Genomic DNA, 21,087 nt, shown 5'->3' with positions numbered 1-21,087 from the left:
ATGCATTGTACAACTGCACTGTGCAAATTATACCATGCATTTAACACACTCTACCACATAGTTCGTATGTTATAGACAGCACAAATCAATAGTAGAATATAAAAGTAATGGAAATATGCCAATCAATATCTTTGACTAGAAACTACTCAGCATTATACCATACTTTAGTACTATTCAAAAGGTGAAGATGTTGAAATGCAAAACAGATGTTCAGAGATTGTCAGTGATTGGCCGTTCATCTTTTCATGGGATTTAAAGACTTGGTTATGATGTATAGCAATTTGAAATGGCCTGAGATTAGTTTATAAGAAAAATCACTTCACTCTCCCTATGCTGTATTAACCATTGAGTCAGCAGAAATGCTTAAAAAGATTTTCTTTCTTAATAAAAGAGCAGAAGGTCAGTAGCTGAAGATTTATGATGCAGACTGGAATTTTGAAACTTCCCTCTCTTCTTGACTAGAGTCATTCCAACGTTGTGATTCTTCAGGAAAAAAAAAAAAAAAGAAAGTGTTAAGGGTCTGTTTGATAAATTATGAATTAAGGATAATGATTTGTGAAGTTCCTATGGAACAGGTCATTTTTGTATTCCTGAGATTTACATTAATTATACTTATTCCACACTGACTAACAAGTCTTCACTATTACAGTAAGTAAACATCTCAAAGACTTAAATACTAAAATTTGATTATAAAAAGTTTTGAGATTGGATGTAATTCTTTAAGCTGCTACATGATTCAGAAGCCTAAATCTTTTTCCAATACCATTTTTGAGACTTATTTTCTTTGATTTTCAGTAAGATTTATGCCACTAATTTAATAAGTCATATATCAGAATAAGACATGGTCCTTTAAGTCACATAATTTCATTTCTTATCATAACAACTTATGAATTTCAGAAAAGATGACACTGCTTGTTAAAGTCAGAAATTGTCTGTAGTTGCAGTAGTAGCAGCAAGCATTGTTGTGACAGCAACATTGTCAATTAGCGAATTGAATATCATTTACAGTGTTGCTAACACTGAAATTTTGCAATTAGTTTCAGGCTAGCAGTCTGCTACTCTCACTTCAAACCCTTCTGGGCCACCAAGCCAGGCCCAGGATATGCTTAGTTGTGAATCTGCTGAAAGAGTCCCCTTTCCAAATAAGTGTAAGTGTGAGTTTCACTTTACAACTATATAGTTGAAAAGGAAAGAAAAAAGAGTAACAATCATGTAGAAATAAATGAATTTAATTTGGTTCCCAGACCTCAGAAAAGCACTATTAGTATGTGATCTTCATCATCATACTGTTGTGGTGATAGGCAAGACATGAAAGTCACAGTTATCTTATCATCTGCTGCGTAACACTTTTTAGACCATTCCCATTTTCACACAGGCCCTTCCTGAGGATGCTGGTTTAATATCATTATCTATGATTACTGGAGTTCCAGCTATACATAGAGAGCACTAACAGAATCCTAATATGTTGTTATAAATCAGGCAGGGCAGCTATTTGGACAACCTGCACTTTCCTTCCGGAAGAAATAAGTTTATGCATGTGGTGACTGTGTACCTATTGGGTCCTGCAAAGAGGCAGGGATGCAAGGGGACCCGAGACGGTAAGGTGTGGATAGGCAGTGACCTCAAGGAAGGATCTATGGGAGGGCCTAAAGCAACAGTCCTACAGGGGATAATCTCAGGGTCTGTGGCAATCAGATCACTGGAAGCCTTTTGGCACCATCAACTGCCAGTCACCACTTTTTCCATCAGGACCTTCACCTCTACTAGGCCAGTACATGGATGGCACTTCATTAAGGCAAGTAGACCAGCTGAAAGTACATCAGTTGTACCCCCAGTTGTAAATTTGTGCTAGAGGTTTCAGTCCTTCACAGAAATTGCATGCAGTCCATAAAATGATATATGCCAGTGACATACATTTCAGACAGGTATACCTGAGGCAGGATGTCAAAGCTCTATAATTTTTGGTGTTGAAAGGTAGCTCTTGAATTGTTAACATAAATGTTAACAATAAGTTACATTAAACTGCATACATGTTACAATAAAAACCATAAAGACAAATAATTCCCTATGGTAAAAAAAAATCAGTTCTAAAGAGATGAAGATTATGAAATATTTTTATTGCTACATATTTGTGAAAAACAAGTACAAATTCTCAGTCCACTACAGAGAATATTGTTGTGGCTTTTTGGCCTACATGCAACTTCAGTGTCAGTTTTCAGGCATTTATACTTCAGTACTTGCTAAATTGGGTTGAAACATCCAACAGCCTTAGTATTGGCTACCTGCAGTTCCAAATTCTTATAATCCTCTATTTTAATTATTTACAAAAAAAATTCATAAAAACATGTAAATTCCCATGCTTTGCTGTATGTGGATGGCAGTTATTAAAACAAAACTGCAGTTTCATTACCTTCAAATGATCTTTCTCTAAATAAGTACTCCCAAGAGAAAGGATTTCAGTAAAAACCACTCTACTTTCACAGTATTTCCACATGTATGTAACTTGTATTACTTGAAACTCATTGACTCTACATTCAAAGGCTATGTTCAGAGAAGCATTCAGAAAAATTAGAATGCTACATGAGAACATGTAAACTATACATGCATTGAAAATAAGCAACCAGTCTGTGGTTACTGATGTGAAATTTTCTATTGCTTAATATACAGGCTAGAAATGATAATAAAAATGAAGACCAAAATCTGATATTTAAAAAAGTCAGCAATGTGAAGAGAACACAATTAATATTACACAAAAAAAATTACATTGGGATTTATTTTTTTACTTATTTTAAAATATTTTGAAAATGGTACTTCTTGGAAATTACAAGTATTATTGGGTTACAAACTTGTAAGTAAAAAGACCTTCATTTATTCATATTCACAAGAAATAACCAAAGAAATGAAAGTTAATACTAGTTCTTGTACTGAGTTGCCTTAGTGTCATCTCAAGCTGGAAAGAAATCATCATTTTCTTTATCTCAAAGGCTAAGAGGATCAAACAAACACATTGTCTTTGGTTGTTCTCTTATCTGAATAGTACTGGATACCCTTAATGGCATAATATGATATGGCTTCTATGAGATACTTGCCATTCTGCAGTTATTTAAGTAAGTGTGTCATTATAACTCTGAAATTAGCTGAATTAATCGTATAAATCTTAGAGAATATAACATTGTGATATGTATGTCATGTTATATGGCGATTAGCTTGGAAACAGGGCCAATGACCATTTGCATGGTAATGAAGCATTCTTTCATAAAGGTGTCAAAAACAATCTAAGAGGCTAATGAAATTTTATGCAAACCACCTGCTGGTCACCTTCACTTCAATTAAATGCCTTTGAGGAAAATGGGAGAACCTTTCTTATTAAACACAAATTAGAATGCAGATAAACACAGGGCAAGCAATAAGTAATGAACAGAATGTGATGCAAAGGAATAAGACCACTTGTGCTGTACAGAAGATTAACCATGATTGCCCTATAACAAGAACCACATTTTGTTATTGTTGTGGGATTCAAAGGACAGTAGAGCCACTTCTGTGTGACTTCTGTCAGCAGCATTGCTATAAAAATGCCTAAATCCAGAACAATAATGCTGTCATCCTTCTGGATTCTGTATTTCAAACAGGATTTTTGGTTTCTGTAAATAGGTCAATGCCAGATCACAGAAAAGCGTAAAGAACAGCAAAGGAAAGAATGAGAGAACAAACAAACAACAACAAAAATATTGAGAATTCAACCTTTGCCTTATAAAGAAGAGAGTTTGTTTTCCTGGCTGAAGCATTCTCAGGGACACAGACACTCAGGACTACTGCACCTCATCAAAGGCTAAGAAAAAATGCTGTGTACTTATTGTGTCCTTTTAGAGATATTTAGATTTTAGGTAGGCGGCAACATTAATAATTTCCCATTGTCATATACTACGATCATGAGTCAATTCTCACTCAATATGAATTTTATCCAGGTATTTAAAAGTACATTGTATGTTAACACTGAAAAACTTTAGGCAAGATCACTCAGTAAAGGTTCTTAAGATTTTGGGGATTAATAGTCAGCTAAAGGACTTCAGAAGAAAGAGGTAAATAAATGATCGCTTTTCAGGCACATCCCATGGGGATTTGTGCCTGGACTTTCGCTGTTCACCGTATTGAAAAATAAAGTGTAGTGAGATGACAAAGTTTGCTGGTTATTCAAAATTACTGAGGATAATAAAAGCAGCTGGCTCTAAAGAGCTACAGAGAATATCAAGGTATCAAGAGATGAAGTAATAAAGTGGCAGATCATATTCAAGAATGATAAATTCAGAGTAACACACTTGACAAAAAATAGTCCTAAAAATATGCGCTGGGTGACATGCTCTAAGATACCTACTTTACACAGGAAAGAGATTTGAGAGTCATTGTGAACAGTGTTAATCCAAAAAATGGTCAAAATGTAGGATTTATTCAGAAAAGAGTAGACAATTAAACACTATGCATCATTACACAACTGTATAAATCTATGATGTGCCTGCATCTTGAGTGTTAAGTAGTGAGAGCTTGGTCCCCAGCACTCAAAAAAGTTATAGAGGAAATAGTTGCCTTTTTGTGAGTAACGATCAGGTTGGAATAGGATGTAGAAAAAAAAGACTTCAACTTTTGAAAGAAACAATCAAGGGGAAACAACTGTATAATCATGGGAGGTGTGCAGAAACGGAGTGATTATGCAATATTTCTGATAATGAAGGTACTAAAATTAATGCAAAGAAATCATTATGCAGAGCTTTAAAACAAAAGCAAGTACTTGTTCCATGCTGCAGATAGACTCTGGAAGAGCCTTGTAGCAAAAGGAAGTAGTTTATGTCAAATTATAAATAGATACAAAAAGCAATTAAACACATTAATGAAGCAAAAACTATTTAAAGTTTTAAACAAAAAGATTGCATCCATAACTTAAGAAGCTTCTAAGCCACAGAGTGCTGGGAGATGGGTAAGCATTACTGTTTATTTTATATTCTTTGCTTGAGGACTGCTACCAGCTACCGTGATAAAGTAGATAACAGTCTTTCCTGACCCAGAATTACTTATTTATGGTTCTTTATACTAACAAGTCATATGCCCTTGAGAAAAGAATTTATATATTCTTGTGGGAAGCAATTGTGGAAGAAAGAAAAACAAAAGGCCTTAACTTTATAGGATCATGGAAAAACATTTTTCTTCTTTCTGTCATTTAGCTTTACATGTTAGCAATTTCAGAATTTTATCCTGTAATAGCCTTTATGAGTACTTTTAAAGTTTAACATCTATTACCACTGTGTTATTATTGTTTATATCTGGAAAACCCCCACATATTTTAAGTCTTAAGTAGTGAAGTACTATATCATTTAAAGAAGCATTTGAGTAAGAACATTTTCCATGTTCTGGCTATGCATTTATGAGTGCAGAATAGATAGCAGGTGATTCAGTTGGCTTATTTGTGTGCTTAAAGGCCTATTTTTTACCTATAAATAGTTTTACTTTCAGTGAACAGATGTGTATCTAAAATTTGTGTGTGTAATTTTGAGATCTAGAACAATTGCATATTTGTTCTTTACCTTTTATAAGTAGTTTGAAAATTGCTTGCCATTAATTTGGAAGAATTTACTGTAAACTTTTCTAAGTTATTTTGTTTGCTGCCCTGTTTGAATACATGAAAAGAGACAAAGCATTCCTTAGAATTTGAGACCAAGCTTAATAAATGTGTACTTTTATCAAAGGATTCTGGTAATGATATCAGGCATGAGAACAAGATTAAAATAAATGAGAATTTATAAATATTACATATAAAAGGACAAAATCAATCTTTTCATGTTTCCTAGACATCATTAGAATTAACACAGAATAAAAAGTCAGCCTGTAAAATAAAATTACTTTTACCTGAAAGCTCGTTCTGTGCTCCTTGAATGGGAAGTAGAAGGAGAACGTCCCTTCTTATAGGAGTTGTGAAGGTTGGGATCTGCATGAAAAAAACCCACATTTGATTTTGCAGGCTGTAAGTAGAAGTTTAGGCAAACTAACATGCCTTGAGATTTTGTTCAGAATTTAAGGGAGAATTATCCCAGACTAGAAAAGTGTTTTAGAATTGCTGATGGAAGAAAAAAACCCAATGTTTCTTTCTAGCTTTATTAAGGCTCACTTCAGAAGCATGTAAAGACAAGTGCTTAAATCTCCTTTGCCTCTTTCTTAAAGAAGTACTATCCCGATAACATAGAGATTATAATAAAACTAACATGGTAAATGGCATATTCAGTGAGATATAAAGTTTATCAAATTGGTTCAAATATCATTTCTACTTTGTTTATTTTAAATTACTTCTAAGCAAGTGTTTAATATGATCCAATACTGTGTCCAGGCAGCAGTTTTTGGAGCATTCCCTAAATTCAGGTCTGATCCTGGGACTGAACTACTGACGGAAAATAATAAGGTTTTTTCCCATCATTTCGCTTATCCTGTTCATCTCTGCTCAGCGGTTGCTCATTAATGTTGCTTAGTGTCCTTCCATGGGTAACTGATACACACACAGACCAACTAACACACCAGAATCTAGTTTCCTTTTTCGTAAATATTCTCTCACAGGCTTGTAAAAGTTTCATTACTTAGTGATCTTACAGCCAGATCATTGCCAAGCACAGTCCATTGATACAAAGAGCAGCAATTTAATTCACTCTATTTGGCCACTATGAAAATGTCACCACAATCATATTGTGAAAGCGGAGATATTTACAGAATATCTATCTACACTACAGCCTATAACAGAATGGAAACTTTTCCCTCAAATATGGAGAACACTGACCAGAAAATACAGAAACCTGTGTGCTAATAGCATTATAGTTAGTATGCCTGCTCTGTAGAAAAAAAGATGTTGTTCCTGTCTACATTTATCTAGGCATTACAAATGCCTGCTTAAAGCAAAGCAGAAAGCACACAGTAACTTGCTGGACTTCTGGTAAAAAATACTCCACAGGATTTATATTCATCTGAAGCACAGCAGCACATCTCTCCAGTTCATTTGCAAAATATGCAAATTCCAGGCAATAGAAAGTGATTAGGAGATGCTGGGATTACCCACATTATGAACCTACTGAAAATTACATTAACATAGACACATTAGTGGTGAGGAATATTAATGGATTTACAAAAGAAAAAAACTACATATTTCCCCCAACAGTTATTCCTCAGTTTAACAGCTCTGAAAGGAGTAAGAGAAAACATAGACACAATCCATTAAAAACTGATCACAAATATAAAAGAATATTTAACTATAAGCTTCTATCTGGCACAAAAGTTTACTGAAAACAAGCCTAATTAACGCTGGAAAAGTTTTCCTCCCTAGAGGTTACTTCCATTAATGGAAAAAGAAACAGAGATGTGTGCTTATTGTACACGAGTATGCTCCAGAAATGCTGCTGTTATCAAAAGAGCAGCAAAATCAAATTATATTGTGGTTCAGTGACTAAGAAACTCTTAAGTAATCTTTAAGATCTGTTTTACCACTGTCTTTTCCAAGGCAGTTTTCAAAGCCTGTTGTATTCATTCTGAAAGTTCCTCTGAAAACAATGTGAAAGACTCATTCTTGAATTTATCAGCTGGTTTCTCTTCTCTTACCAGTTTTACATCACTGTAATTTTTGTGCTTATACTGGAGTTGGTTATGAATTGAAAAAAAAACCTGCAGCCCGAACCTACCCTACTAGATCTTCCATTTTTGTTCCCTTTCTTCCTCATATTCCTTACATTAGCCCAGGTGAGATGGGAGATTTCCTTCTTCTACATGTAAAGATAGGGAAGAGAAAAACAGTACTCTAAAGATTTTACTGTCTGAGCACATAAAGGGTGCTGGAAAATGTGTTACCAACATTTACAGTTTTCTATCCAAAGTAGAGATAAGATGCTAGGTAATTTTTAGTGGCTATTTAGATGCTTACTTCCCACTGACATTTCAATATTGGAATAATTTTAAATTTGAAGTTAAAACTGAACTCAAATTACCTAAGGTCCAGAGCAGTTTCTTCTCTCAATATGGTAGTCACCAGAAGTTTTCATTAATTAGAATGATGACAGAGTGTATAAAAATATCTTTCATGGTGGGAATAACTAAGGAAGGAAACAGAAATCTTTCAGCTTCTTCATAAACATAAGCTTTTGAAAAATTATGGCTAGGCAGCTAAATTAATTTTTAGAATAGAGAGATAAGAAATAGATACAGAAAAGCATTTGAAACTCACTTTAAAACATTTTTTTTTTCTGCACCAGATTCACCCCATAAATAATATCCCCATATCTTACATGTTTTAGAAATGCCAATAACTCTCAGGCTTAGTTGAGTCAGATTTGCGTTCTGTGGTTCTACCTCTGTAATGTACTTCCTTTCAGTACCGAGCACTAACCAATACTTTAAACCTAAAAAATTGCTGCTGATGATATCACCATTAATCAGGAATGATTCAGTAATCCTGGCACCTTCACTCACACAACATCATCGATCAAACCAAAAAGGTTAGAGCAGCAGATGAAAAGAAGTATGTTTCCTTTGCATTAGGCAGACACATTATATACAGTAGCAATAGGCAGTATCATTGCCATCTTCACAAGGTAACATACTATGTTCTCACAAAAGCCTGGGAGTTTAATGCTGCCAGTAGTCATTGTTTCCAAGGAAAATAATTGACATCCAGTTACTACAAGCTGATGTGACCCCAGCTTGTGAAACCACATGCTGCTTATTGTCTGGGAGGATGATGTATGTCACCACTAAGCATTCAGTTTCTGGTTCACAAAGGAAGGATCTTACACTGTATTCACATACTAGAAAATTACATGTTAAAAACTTGGCTGGCAGCACCTCCCTTTTTGATCATTAATTAATTGTAGTGGCTTTCTTTAATGAAGGCTTCCCACCTGCTTTTTGTTTGTTTCTTTGCTTTTCTGATTTTTAGCAGACCAAGAAATTCACTGTTTTCTTTCACTTTCAGGAAACAAAGACCAATCTGCAAACTAATGTTAAAACAGGCCTCTATATTTGTACTTGCACAGTGAATGAGAAGGGAGCGACTTCTATCTGCCAGACAGTTTAAGCAGTTCATGCAGCTTAATGCCTGATTATGCCATCACTTACACATTGAAGATCTTAAATTGTGTGTAAGTGGTGACACACAGGTGGGCTGCTACCTTCATGTGAAATCACTGGGGCTGTGTAGAAGGATCATTGCTTACCTTGCAGACAAAAAACAGATGCAGACTTGAAGTTTCAATTGTATCAGGCAAGGGGATAGAAAATGGAAGCCAGAGTTTGAAAATACATCCCCTGAAGTGAAAAAGTCAGTGGGGCTATATGCATGTATGTATGCCCATGCATGTGTTCATGTTTTTACACAATAATGAGGTGTAGTAAAGTTGACTCTTGCATTATGTCAAGTGTGCATTATTTTACTGTGATTTACAAACTTCAATAACATTATGGAAAAAGCAAAATTCTCTACCATATTAGTGAAAATATAGTCCATCACAGAATCCTCCAGGACTGCTATCAGCAACCAAAAACTGTTAGCATCCCATTTAAAATATGTTCTGCAGACTTCTTACTCCTAAGGAGCTCCAGTTAGGGTCTAGCGTGACAGAGTAGCATTGGCTTAGCCTGGGGCATTGTGGGAAGGTGAGCACATTTCTCTTCAGGGTTTTCCAGACATATGTCCGTATATGTGTGTTTCTTACAGGGTAGGTTTATGCTTTTCCATCCAGGGTGAAAACCTGAGCTGACAAAAGAGAAGGGTCTTCCCTTTCATGAACACTCCTAGTGTTGACCTCCGACACTGAGAGGCACCTGGGGCAGGATCCTGGCCAGCCCAGTGACTTCCCTGGAATAATGAGGAAGCAGAAGGCAATCCCAGTCTGGTTCAGTCAATCGCAGTAGGACCCTGCAAATCCTATTCTGGTTCAGTCAGCCTCTTCTGTATCCTGGCATGTTTATGTGGCCCTGGTGTGATGCCACCCCGCCCTCTTGTCTTCATTATGTGTGCAGAAATCCAGCAGATTTAGATTTTGCACCTGTAGCAGGCAGGATCTAGTGTATGGGTAGAAATGTAGTACCTCAGCTACCCTTTGGCTATGTCCCTACCCCTACGCCAAAGAGCTCTACACAGTCCAGAACAGCACCATGCACGAGCTGGATGCTGGTAGAGAGGCAGTGCATGTGTTGTAGAGCTGTTTCACCCTGTAAACCTACTGCTTCTTGAGTATGCCAGCCATAGGGTGAACATTTAGGCCCCTTGTCTCTACATACAGTAACCATGTAGCATGTAATGGATAGCAAATTGGCTGAAGGCACACTGTTAAACACACAGAGGCCCTGAATGCTGTTACACCCTCCTCAGAATCCACTTAGACAAAATGCTGTGATGGAGAAGGAAAAGGCCAGGTACAAGACAGTTTTGGTAGCCATACAGCATGGGATCATGTTGCTTTCTTGCTCAGTCTTCACGTATTGCCTAATCCTTCACCAACTTCATGATTTTCTTCTAATTTTAATTAATGCTTTATCACTCAACACACTTCATAAATGGTATGCTCTGTTAGTTACTTATTACTGCTTATTACTATTCAATGGACAGCACTTTATTAGATGCAATGGACTCGATCCTGCAATTACTATGGCCATGAAAAAGCTAAAAAGGGCTTTGAGAAACATGCCTGCAATAACAGATGTCCTCAGAGGAGCAGGTTATTATTCCACCTTGCCACTTGCAGTTTCCTCCAGCTCATGTAGATGGGGAGGGTATAACCATTCTATGCTGCACTTCAGCCGTCCTAGACAGTAGAAAAGATATCAGGATATATTTAAAATGCTGTTAAACTTGGAGATTGATGGAGCTGATCTGAATTACACTGACAGTCAAATCCTGAAAATTTAGAGGCTCAGTGGTATGTGGGCAAAAAATGGTTTGTGATCACATACTTAACAATTGCACGTATGTAAAGAATAATAATTTCAATTTGACAGGCAGATTAATTCTGATATTTCTTAACTTTAAAATATTTTACAAGCATAGTGTTCATTTACTATTCTTACCTTTTTGGTAAATTCTCAACATAGCAACAACTGTTCTAGCCACATATGCAAAGGCACATGAAAAACTGCAGTACTAAACAATATTCTGCTCTGCTTTCCTCTATATACTCTACTGGGAGAAAGCAGTAAGTCCTTGTTAGCAAGTTCTTAGTTATTTGTAATAGTAGGAAAAAAAACCCCAGACTACAAAATACCTATCTGCCATGACATTAAAAATGGCCTGTTCATGAAAAACAATAAGGCACTCTCCTATTCTTTGTTTCTGTGAAGTCATCTGAAAAAAATGAAAGGAAATATCATGTATAACAACTCATTCTGTTACACTTGCCACAGAGGCACTCCCCAGACAGTCTGGCACCTTCATAAAATGGTGATAAAAACATCTGAGTGGCACCTTTAACATAAAAGGACTATACCATGTGAATTGGGGCACAGCAGACACAAACACACACATAAACCTGTGTTCAGAGAAAATACTATCTGAAAAATGGTTTGAGAGTCACAGGGAAGTCAGTCAAGTCCAATGATTCAGCCACTCATGCCCAATTTCTGGAACTGGAACTACCTTTTTGCTGTTCCTTTTGAAGTCTTTGTTCCACAGTCTGAACACCTAAGGATTAAATAGATCAGGAAAATAGGCAATTTCTCTGCAAGTGATTGATGATTTTCTGACATTTAGGTCTGTCGTACACAGTACTATCCTCTTCTCTTTCACCAATATCGGTAAATGAAAATACAGTATTCCTTAAAAATTTCATTATCGTCTTTTTGGCATATATCAATTTTTTTGCTTTAAATGATTGCTTAAAAATTATAAAAGGATAATTTTAATTTCTAAGGGTATATTAAACTACTAGAAGCATTGCAGTATGTAAATAGAATTTTCAGGTGCTTGCAAGATATCCTGCATCAAATTTTGATGCCACTAGGCACGTAGCAGTCTGACATTTCCCAGGAAATGGAAAAAAAATGCTTCTTACTTATAAGTCAGTTTGTGTTTGGATTTTTTTGGAGGTGTCCTGGTTTCAGCTGGGATAGAGTTAACTGTCTTCCTAGTAGCTGGTACAGTGCTATGTTTTGAGTTCAGTATGTGAAGAATGTTGACAACACTGATGTTTTCAGTTGTTGCTAAGTAGTGTTTAGACTAAAGTCAAGGATTTTTCAGCTTCTCATGCCCAGCCAGGGCACCTGACCCAAACTGGCCAAAGGGGTATTCCATACCATGGGACGTCCCATCTAGTTTAGGAACTGGGAAGTGGGGGGCGGGGAATCGCTGCTCAGGGACTGGCTGGGTGTCGGTCGGCGGGTGGTGAGCAATTGCCCTGCGCATCATTGGTACATTCCAATCCTTTCATTATTGCTGTTTTCATTTTATTAGTGTTATCATTATCATTATTAGTTTCTTCTTTTCTGTTCTATTAAACCGTTCTTATCTCAACCCAGCAGTTTTACTTCTTTTCCCGATTTTCTCCCCCATCCCACTGGATAGGGGGGGAGCGAGTGAGCGGCTGCGTGGTGCTTAGTTGCTGGCTGGGGTTAAACCACGACAGGAGGGAGGCTCGGTTATGTTTCCATGATGTGGAGAAAAGAAGAAGAGAGCTTAGTGGAAAAATGTATACATACTTTAGAGTCCCACATGGGCTTCTTTCTTACTGTAGATGATAAATTTGGAACATTTGTAAATAGTGTGAAGTAATTTTCTTTTTTTTTTTCTCTGTGGGATAGCTAAATCTTTAACATATTGAAAGTATGTGCACTTTCCCACAAAGAAAGAAGCATTAGGCTTTGAGTACATTTGCAGCCAAAGAATTCAAAAGCCATGACACAGAGGAAGAACAATTATTATGTTAATGATAATGGAGTAGAAAGTTTATCATGTGTCTGTGAGCGGTGGAATTTTAGGACTAACAAACACCAGGTTACCTGCATGAGACTAGCCTCTAAGCCAAATAAATTCCTTTGTATGACTTTACTAAGGTTACTGCAGTTTTATCAACAGTGAATGTGATCCTCTTTATTTAGGCGTCTCAAGGTCAAGAGAAGGATTCTTATCACGCAGCAGACACAAACGTACTGTACTTCCCTTGCTTGTGAGGTTCGTGGTTCACTTGTTCTCTGTATTTTAATTCTTTTGCAATCTTTGGACACAGATTCTTGTATCCGAGATCCAGCTTTCCCAGGGACTATACTAAATTTTCTCAAGCTAGTCATATGGAACAGTGGAAGTTCAGGCTGAAATGTAATAGAACAAGCAAGGGAAAATCCAGTAAATATAGTTTTGTAATTACTAGTAAAAGACCACAGGCTTTTACTAACATTGCAGGGTGTCAGGACTTGATGGGTTTATCTGGGCTTGAACTCTTTTTAGCTTGTTTTAGCTGTGACAACAACTGTGTAGTGGTAAGATGACTATTGCCTGCACTTGTTTTAGCTTTGGGCAGTTATGTGGTGTAACATCTTGTTAATTACTGGATAGGAATAACAATTAGTCAGTGTGGAGCAAGATGTCTCTGAACCTAGAACAAAAACACAGTGCAGAAAAGCAAGATTCTGGATGATACCAGGGACCCCAAAGCATAGGCACAAAGCACAGTGGTCAGTTGCTCGTTGCTAAAGGAGTACAGCCTTGTAAGCTATTGACCGTACATCAACCAAGTGTGAGGGAGAAGAAACCCTTGTCATATTTCTCACAGCAAAGGACTCAGGATGTTGATAACTTCCTGTAACTCCCATCCTACCTCTTCTTCTCAAAGCTGTTGACTTTGAGATCTAGAGGGACATTTAAAGGCTGAGTTTATACTGGAGGGAAAGATTACATACTAGAAAGCTTGTGCATAGAAATCTTCAGTGTATTATTAGCTGTAAGAGTTAGTATCATTGCAATTGTGCTAATAATAACTGGTAGGCAACTTGGTTAGAATGTTCAGACCTTAGACTAGCAATAAATAGCTGGATAAGATTTGTTTCCTTTTCCCAACACAAGATTAGTAAGAAATTCAAAACTCTAATATGCAGTAACTTTCATAAAAGAACTATGGACCATATCAGAGGATACAGAGGAAGGCAGAGATAATTCAGTGCACCAGAGGTCTTTATTTTGTATAGCAATAACAACAAGAATGACAATTTAGGTATACTTCCACTCTATTTCCATCTGGTCCTCCTACTCCTTTCTCAATTACTGTATTGCTTTTCTGTTTAAGGGTTATTCACCCATTTCTCTAGTTTTAGCTTATTTTAGTTTAAACAAAATTTCATCAGCTGTTCTCTGGTTTATTCTATGTAATGTCAGAAGCACCCACAGTGCTGAAGATTATTATGTTTTGTACTTTCTGTGTTGAAATCACATGCTTTTTCACCTGTGCAACTATCTTTAACAATTCTGGCTTGAGAGAAAGCACAAAAACTTAAAAAGCTACAGAAACCTCCACACATTTTTATATTTACACTCCCCTTGAGACAAAGGGGGATTGGAGGAGTCAGAGGTATATGAACTCTGGTTGTACCTTCACAAGGGATCCATATCAAATTTGGAACTCCTTAAGTTTCACTCCCAATGGCCTTACCAAGACAGCGAGGCAAGCAGAGATATCAAGGTGGCATGAGAATGAAGAAAAGAGTTTTTAACAATAAAGGTTTTTATTTTAAGAAACAATGCTGACAGCAAAAATGTCTGCCAGAGTTTGCCAGTGGTGATGGTTATTGCTGCTGCCTGTTATAGCTATAAGTTGGCGGCTTCTCTCCCAGATCTCACACAGTGAAAATAACATCACTTATTTTTACGCAGTGTGCACTGCAACTACAAAGGGAATAGGGACATAAATGCATGTTTCTTAAAAGTCTTTGTGGCTACGATACTCACAGAAAAGCTAGATGATGGTTATCTGAGTAACTTGCAAGTATTGCTGTTATCAGGTTGATCAGTATTCATGTAATACCGTCTTGTGCTCCAACAATCTGTATTTTATTCATCCATTGTCAGTCATTTTTGGCTGAAAGCTTTTAGAGGAGGGACTGTCTTTTGATCATTTATTTTCATTGGATCTTGCACAGTGAAGGTACTACTGTCAATTCAAATACATGATAACACATCCACCACCACTGAAATAGCTGTTACGCATCCAAATGAACTGCACACAAGTCTTAATGTACCTCAACTACATATTAATCTGCAATTTGGCAGCCTGAAGAATTCTTAGGTTTTTTTCTGCTTACAGAAATAATACTAGATCTGTATAAGTTTACTTCATTTCTACCTGGTATTACGTGTGAGAAGAAACACATCCTGATGTTTCTTATGCTTCCTAGCTTAAAGAGGCTCCTGTACAGCCCTGCTACATTTTGCTATGCCCACAAATATTAACAGACAGTTATGCCAGCTTTCCTCTTCCCTCACCTCATAGCCTGCTCCCCATGCTTAGCAACCACTATGTCACTGGTGGTTCGTATCACTGAGGCTGAGGCTTGTCATCTCTTGTCCTCCTTTTGCAGAAGCCTGTGTTGAAAGCATCAGTGGAAGATTCCACTGAATCCAAAAAGACTCCTCATGTTAACACAGGGCTGAAATAATAACCTAATCTGAGTTTTCCTTAGCTTTACTTTACATAGTATATTTTTGTTCTTCCGTAGAGATGTCACTCACTCAAATAGTTTTCTCTTTAGCTGTCAAAATTCAAAAGTGTTATATGTTTTAAAGAAATTAACCAGAGCACCCTCTTTAATTTCCCCAACCGTGTCTCAAGGCTAAAAAAAACCTCCTAAAGTGTTCTCTTTTTTTGGTCAAAATTATATTTGTCACCATTACCTAACCCAAGCATCATTTCCTAACCCAAACATCATCAAAAATCCATCAAGATTTGACAAGTAAGGTTTACATTCTGGCATATAAAAATAAAACAAATGAGCACTATAGATGAAGACTTTTAGCAAGGTATTTAAAAAGTCTTGAACTCTGAAAGTGAGAAGCTAACCCCTAAACCAAATTTTTACATGTCTGAGTTTCCTTTCTTGTTTTAATTGTAATACAGATAATTTGCTATCTAACAGCCTGACATCTTTTATACCATAACCATAACAACAAAATATTCTTCTTTAAGTAGCTTTTTCAGATGAAAGTGGATGATGGGAACATCTCCATTTTTTTAAGAGCACTTAATTTTGGATTTAAAGAATTCTTGGAAAGGAAGTGACTGTTCCCTCAAAATGCATCTCGACAAGCTCTATGCATACAATCATTTTGTCAGTCAGAATTCTACTATTTTCAGTATCCACGCTTTAATTGTGGACAAGACCCTGTTACCAATGATAGTTTATTTTGCAATATCCGTGTTACCCCACATCTATTTTTGTATTATACTGTCAAATAAGTACATTATGTCACAAAACCCATTTTCAAATTGCAGACAAATTGCTATCTTTTGGACAACATCACAAGCTCTGTGGCCTGCAGAGACTGTAATTGTGAAAGCAGTAGAATATATGGCTCCATTACAGTCTGCTCTGCTTTTTTTTTTTTGATTCTGCGAGCGCTGATGACATTGCAGCTGAAGTCAAGCAAGCTGTGAATGCCAGCATTGAAGTTTAACCAGCACTTTGATTCTCTGACTATTACACATGGCATATAAAACAAACATAAAATATTAGCTCTTTCAAGCTTTTCAAAGGGTTGTAGAAAGCCAAAAAATGATCGCTGAACAGATTCCAAATATACGCAACAAAAGTAAATGAAAATAGATCTGGGATGAGAATGACTAACAATTTATTCCATTGAGAAGAATGATGTCGAAATAATGTTAAGACCTCTTAGAAGAAAAAAGAAGCATAGCTAAAATAAAGTTTGATATGCCTGTCTGAACTGCTACAAGGTTAGAAATCATAAAAAGAATGCAGTGTAGCCCAGTGCTCTCTGATTCTTCATATTCTTGGTTAAGAACAGAATATTAGGCACCCTATGAGATGTTTTTGAAAGTCTCCATACTGTAGAAGGCTTCCTCCTCAATAAGACATTCTCAGCATCTTGCGGTTGTCCTTTTTTTTCTAAATAGATTCAGGTCTGTTAGCAGCTCTTGTTTTATACAGCTACAGTACTACCGCAGTTGCAGTATAGAAATACTCTAGCTAAGTTTTCTCTACAGAGTTTGGATACAGTGTGCTAGCTGCAATCACAACAAAGAGATGAGTTCATAATACTTTAACATAAATATTTGCAATTTTGAGTCAAGGGTCTGTCTTTCATTTTTCTAGGCAGTATCAGTGCTGAGGAGTCATTGGATACTGCAGTAATACAAAAAAAGGAGTTCCATATTTAACTTTTCCTCTTGTGAGGGCATTAATAACTTTTTTTTGGTCTCCTCAAGCCTGCCTTCTTTATTTCTGAAGCTTACAGATACTCAGCATCTTTGAGACTATTAATGTGCTGTGAAATTTGGTTAAAATTATCAATTCGATTTTAAAATTATGAAATGCAATGAACAGAGTGGCAAACACATGAGAAGGTAAAAAGCACATCTCTTAGACTTCGCTAGAGCTCCAGAGAATCTGAGGAAGGGAGCTAGTTAGAACCAGCAAAGGGAGGAGTATACTGTGATATCAGATCCTTCAACCAAAAGCACTTGATCTGCTGAGCTGAACACATTAATTAATAACATGTCAGACAAAAAGCATTAGCAGAAACAGGACATGTAATTTAACCCACTCCCACGTGTTCTGTGATTTTCAGGAATTTGTCTTCTGGCTTATCAGCAATGATACATGCTCATATTTGCATTGCAGAAGAAGAGAATGGGGGGTTGATAAGAATTCTGGATTTCTGAATGGCAAGAACTCATGTAAAAAAGGGTTTCAAATGCACTGCTTTTGAAATAGTTAATCATTTAGACTTAGAAACTTTAATATCCACAATGGGTTTTGAAGATGAACTCTGCTTGGCAAGTGAAGGTCTCTGTATATGTTATAGAGCTGAGACAAAAATAGCAATTCCATTTCACAGAGGACTTCAGTATTCCAGAAATTGAGCTTCACACCAAATCTGAACAAAACCTCTCCAAGATTCTGGAAAGGAATGTCTATTCAGATTTATTTAAACCTTACTTTAGGAAAACCAATCCAAACCGAAAACCAAATACACACATACACACATACCCCCCACCCCACTCCCATTTTGATTCTAATTTCATAATCTAGCATGATAAGGGGGGAAAAAAGCTTAAAAAAAAAATTTCCATAACAAACCTCTAAACACTTTCATTCTGAATATGTCACACAGGGATGCTTATCTATGTTTTTTGGCAAATTTGGCATACTTTTACTGAACTTTCTACCGTTTATGAAATGTTCAGTCAACACAGTCACAAGCAGTTCTAACAACATGGACCTTTCCTAAAAAAACAACAAGAGAATTTACCCTTACAAACAAAGACACATAAGCAAACTTATCCATTTTAACTCAGAATTTCCTTCCTAGGTTTAGGACATTTTCCAAATAAGTTCGTATCCTACAATTTTACCGATCCTGTCACTGGGGACAGCTGAAGATACTATTGCATGATAACACCAACCTCAGATTATTCTAATGTTCATTTCAGTAGGAGAGTAGTGAGGTAAATGATACATTTCTGGTAAACAATCACGACCTAAAAGAAATAGAACTAAGCTCACTTCCTTTCTTAAACATGTCAACAAGACTAAAGCTGAAAAGGAATGAAGAAGATTGAAGGGCTTTGCTTGTTAAGGCAATGTGTCTTGGAGTGCCTGTAGGAAACAAGGCATGATTCATAGAAGACTTTTTTGTTGCAATGTCTCAGAACAAAACTGTATTTTAGAATAGAAATACAAGTCTATCTATAAAGAAGCATATCATCCATATCATCATTTTACATGCTGGTATGGTCTCTGTAGGCTTGTAGCGAAATCCTTGGAGTGTCATCATATCACTTTGGAACCAGTAATGGAACCATCACACTGTCTCTATGGATTTGCTGTAAAAGTGTTTTGCTATTGCAGCTTCATATTGTAATGGCTTCATAATGGAATCCCCTTAGAGTGATATTGAAATCGTCTTGCAATCATTAGCTCACATCATAAATGGCACGATAATAGGGTCTCCATTAAAGACTTGCATTAAAATCTTATTGAAATTGTTACTATGTTATTGTCCCACCAAACTGACTGGGGATGTAGCTTGAAAAACTACTGGTAATGTTCACTAGTTACTTTTCAAAATGACCTTAGTATTTTCAATACAACGTATTTTGTTTATTCTTTTTACTGTTTCTGTTATCACTATAATTTGTGTTGTTCTCTAGTGTGCTTCGTCTTTTGTTAAACTAGTAGCGGCTGTTTTTTTAAATATATGTGTATTTTTAAAGTCTTCTAACTGGAAGGTGTTTCTTTTAAGAAGCATCGATAACAGTATTTAAGAAGTATAAAGGAGGTTTAAAGAGTATGGTCAGAAAAGCAAAGCTCTGTATAATTCTTTCTTCTCATTCATGTGAGTGAAAAATGTGGCAGCTCAAATCCAGTTCTGCTGTAAGAGAAGAAAAAACCAAAACAGTTCAACAAAGACAATCTCCCAAATCCCAAAATACTGAGTTGTTTGTTTTTATATTATGGTAGTTGCAATCCTACTGTTATGTTCAATAGACACTAAATCTCTCTGAACTTTGGAATACTTGAAACACTCCCTGAAAAGAGTGTTGCAGCCTTGTTTCGTTTCATGGTGTAACCAGCTGAGTAGTAGAGGAGAGTGAGAAAGAACCATCATTATAGATATAGCTAGCTAAGATATACCTATGGAGAGGGATAACCTCACTTACACTACCATGACTTAAATATAGATTTGCTAAAAGTTGAAGTGACATGTTTACCGAGATGCTTTACATACAATATACGGGTAGATATGCTAGCAGTTTCAGGCCTGGGAACAGAGTGTGCAAGATCAGGATCACAGTTTTATTTGTAGTCCGTGTTCAAGTACATTCAAAACTGTGCTGCTGCCAGGCTGGATGAGTTGGTGTCAGGGCATTCACCCAGCTGTGCCATAGGGCTTCACGTGTTTGACAAACTTGATGCAGCTCTATTGGTACTGAAAAACAGGTGTACTTGTTTTCAACACCAAAAAGGCCTAGCAGCAGTACCCCACTAGTGTATTTTTCAAGATGTGCATTCACGGTTAATATTAATCAGAAATTAGGAATGTCCCAGAGGATCCAGCATTAGACCTGCTTGTGAGGATTAGTTTTGACAAATTACTCAAGGGATAAATAATGCATTTAAATTACTTGAGGACTGAGTGGTAGTAGGGAAATCTTAGTTCTGTGTATCGCTGTCTGGAAATACATAGTATAACCTTCTGACTGCTAGAGGTAAAAGGAGAAAGACACTGGAAAAAATCAGAGATGCTAGGAAGAAAGGCAATAAGCACTACATTATTCAAGTTTCGGTAACACTTTATTGTAGGTGGAAATTAATTAATGCTAAATTACAGCAGAACTCCTAAGGGATTACATATTACAACCCCATGAATACCGAGAGAATTCATGATTAATGGTATTACTGTAAATACCAGAGAAAGGAAGAGATATTTGTTGCCTGTTGCATAGCTTTGCAATATTTCTTTCATTCCATTTGAGGCTTTATTTACAAAAACATACACAGGCATCACATGCAAAAATATCTTTATATATATACACACATATATATACATATGTATTTATCTGTGTGCATAAACATATACATGTATGTATATGAAGGAGACGTCTTATTTTTATTTATATTTAGTTTTCACATTTTTCTAAATGACAACTCTATCTCCAAAAGGAACACATCTCGTTATACACACGCTTTCTCATGCTATCAACCAGTCCAAAAGAGATTCCAGCAAAAGCAAGTGTTACTAACACTTTTAGTTCTGTGTTAGAAAAGGGCCTGCTGGTAGTGTGAAATGACTGATCTTGAATATGACAGGGTGAGAGAGCTTCTGAAACTTTTTGTCATACAGACAGACCT

This window comes from Haliaeetus albicilla, chromosome 3, assembly GCF_947461875.1.
Source record: "Haliaeetus albicilla chromosome 3, bHalAlb1.1, whole genome shotgun sequence".
Classification (NCBI taxonomy): Eukaryota; Metazoa; Chordata; class Aves; order Accipitriformes; family Accipitridae; genus Haliaeetus; species Haliaeetus albicilla.
Note: the sequence above shows the minus strand (reverse complement) of the source record.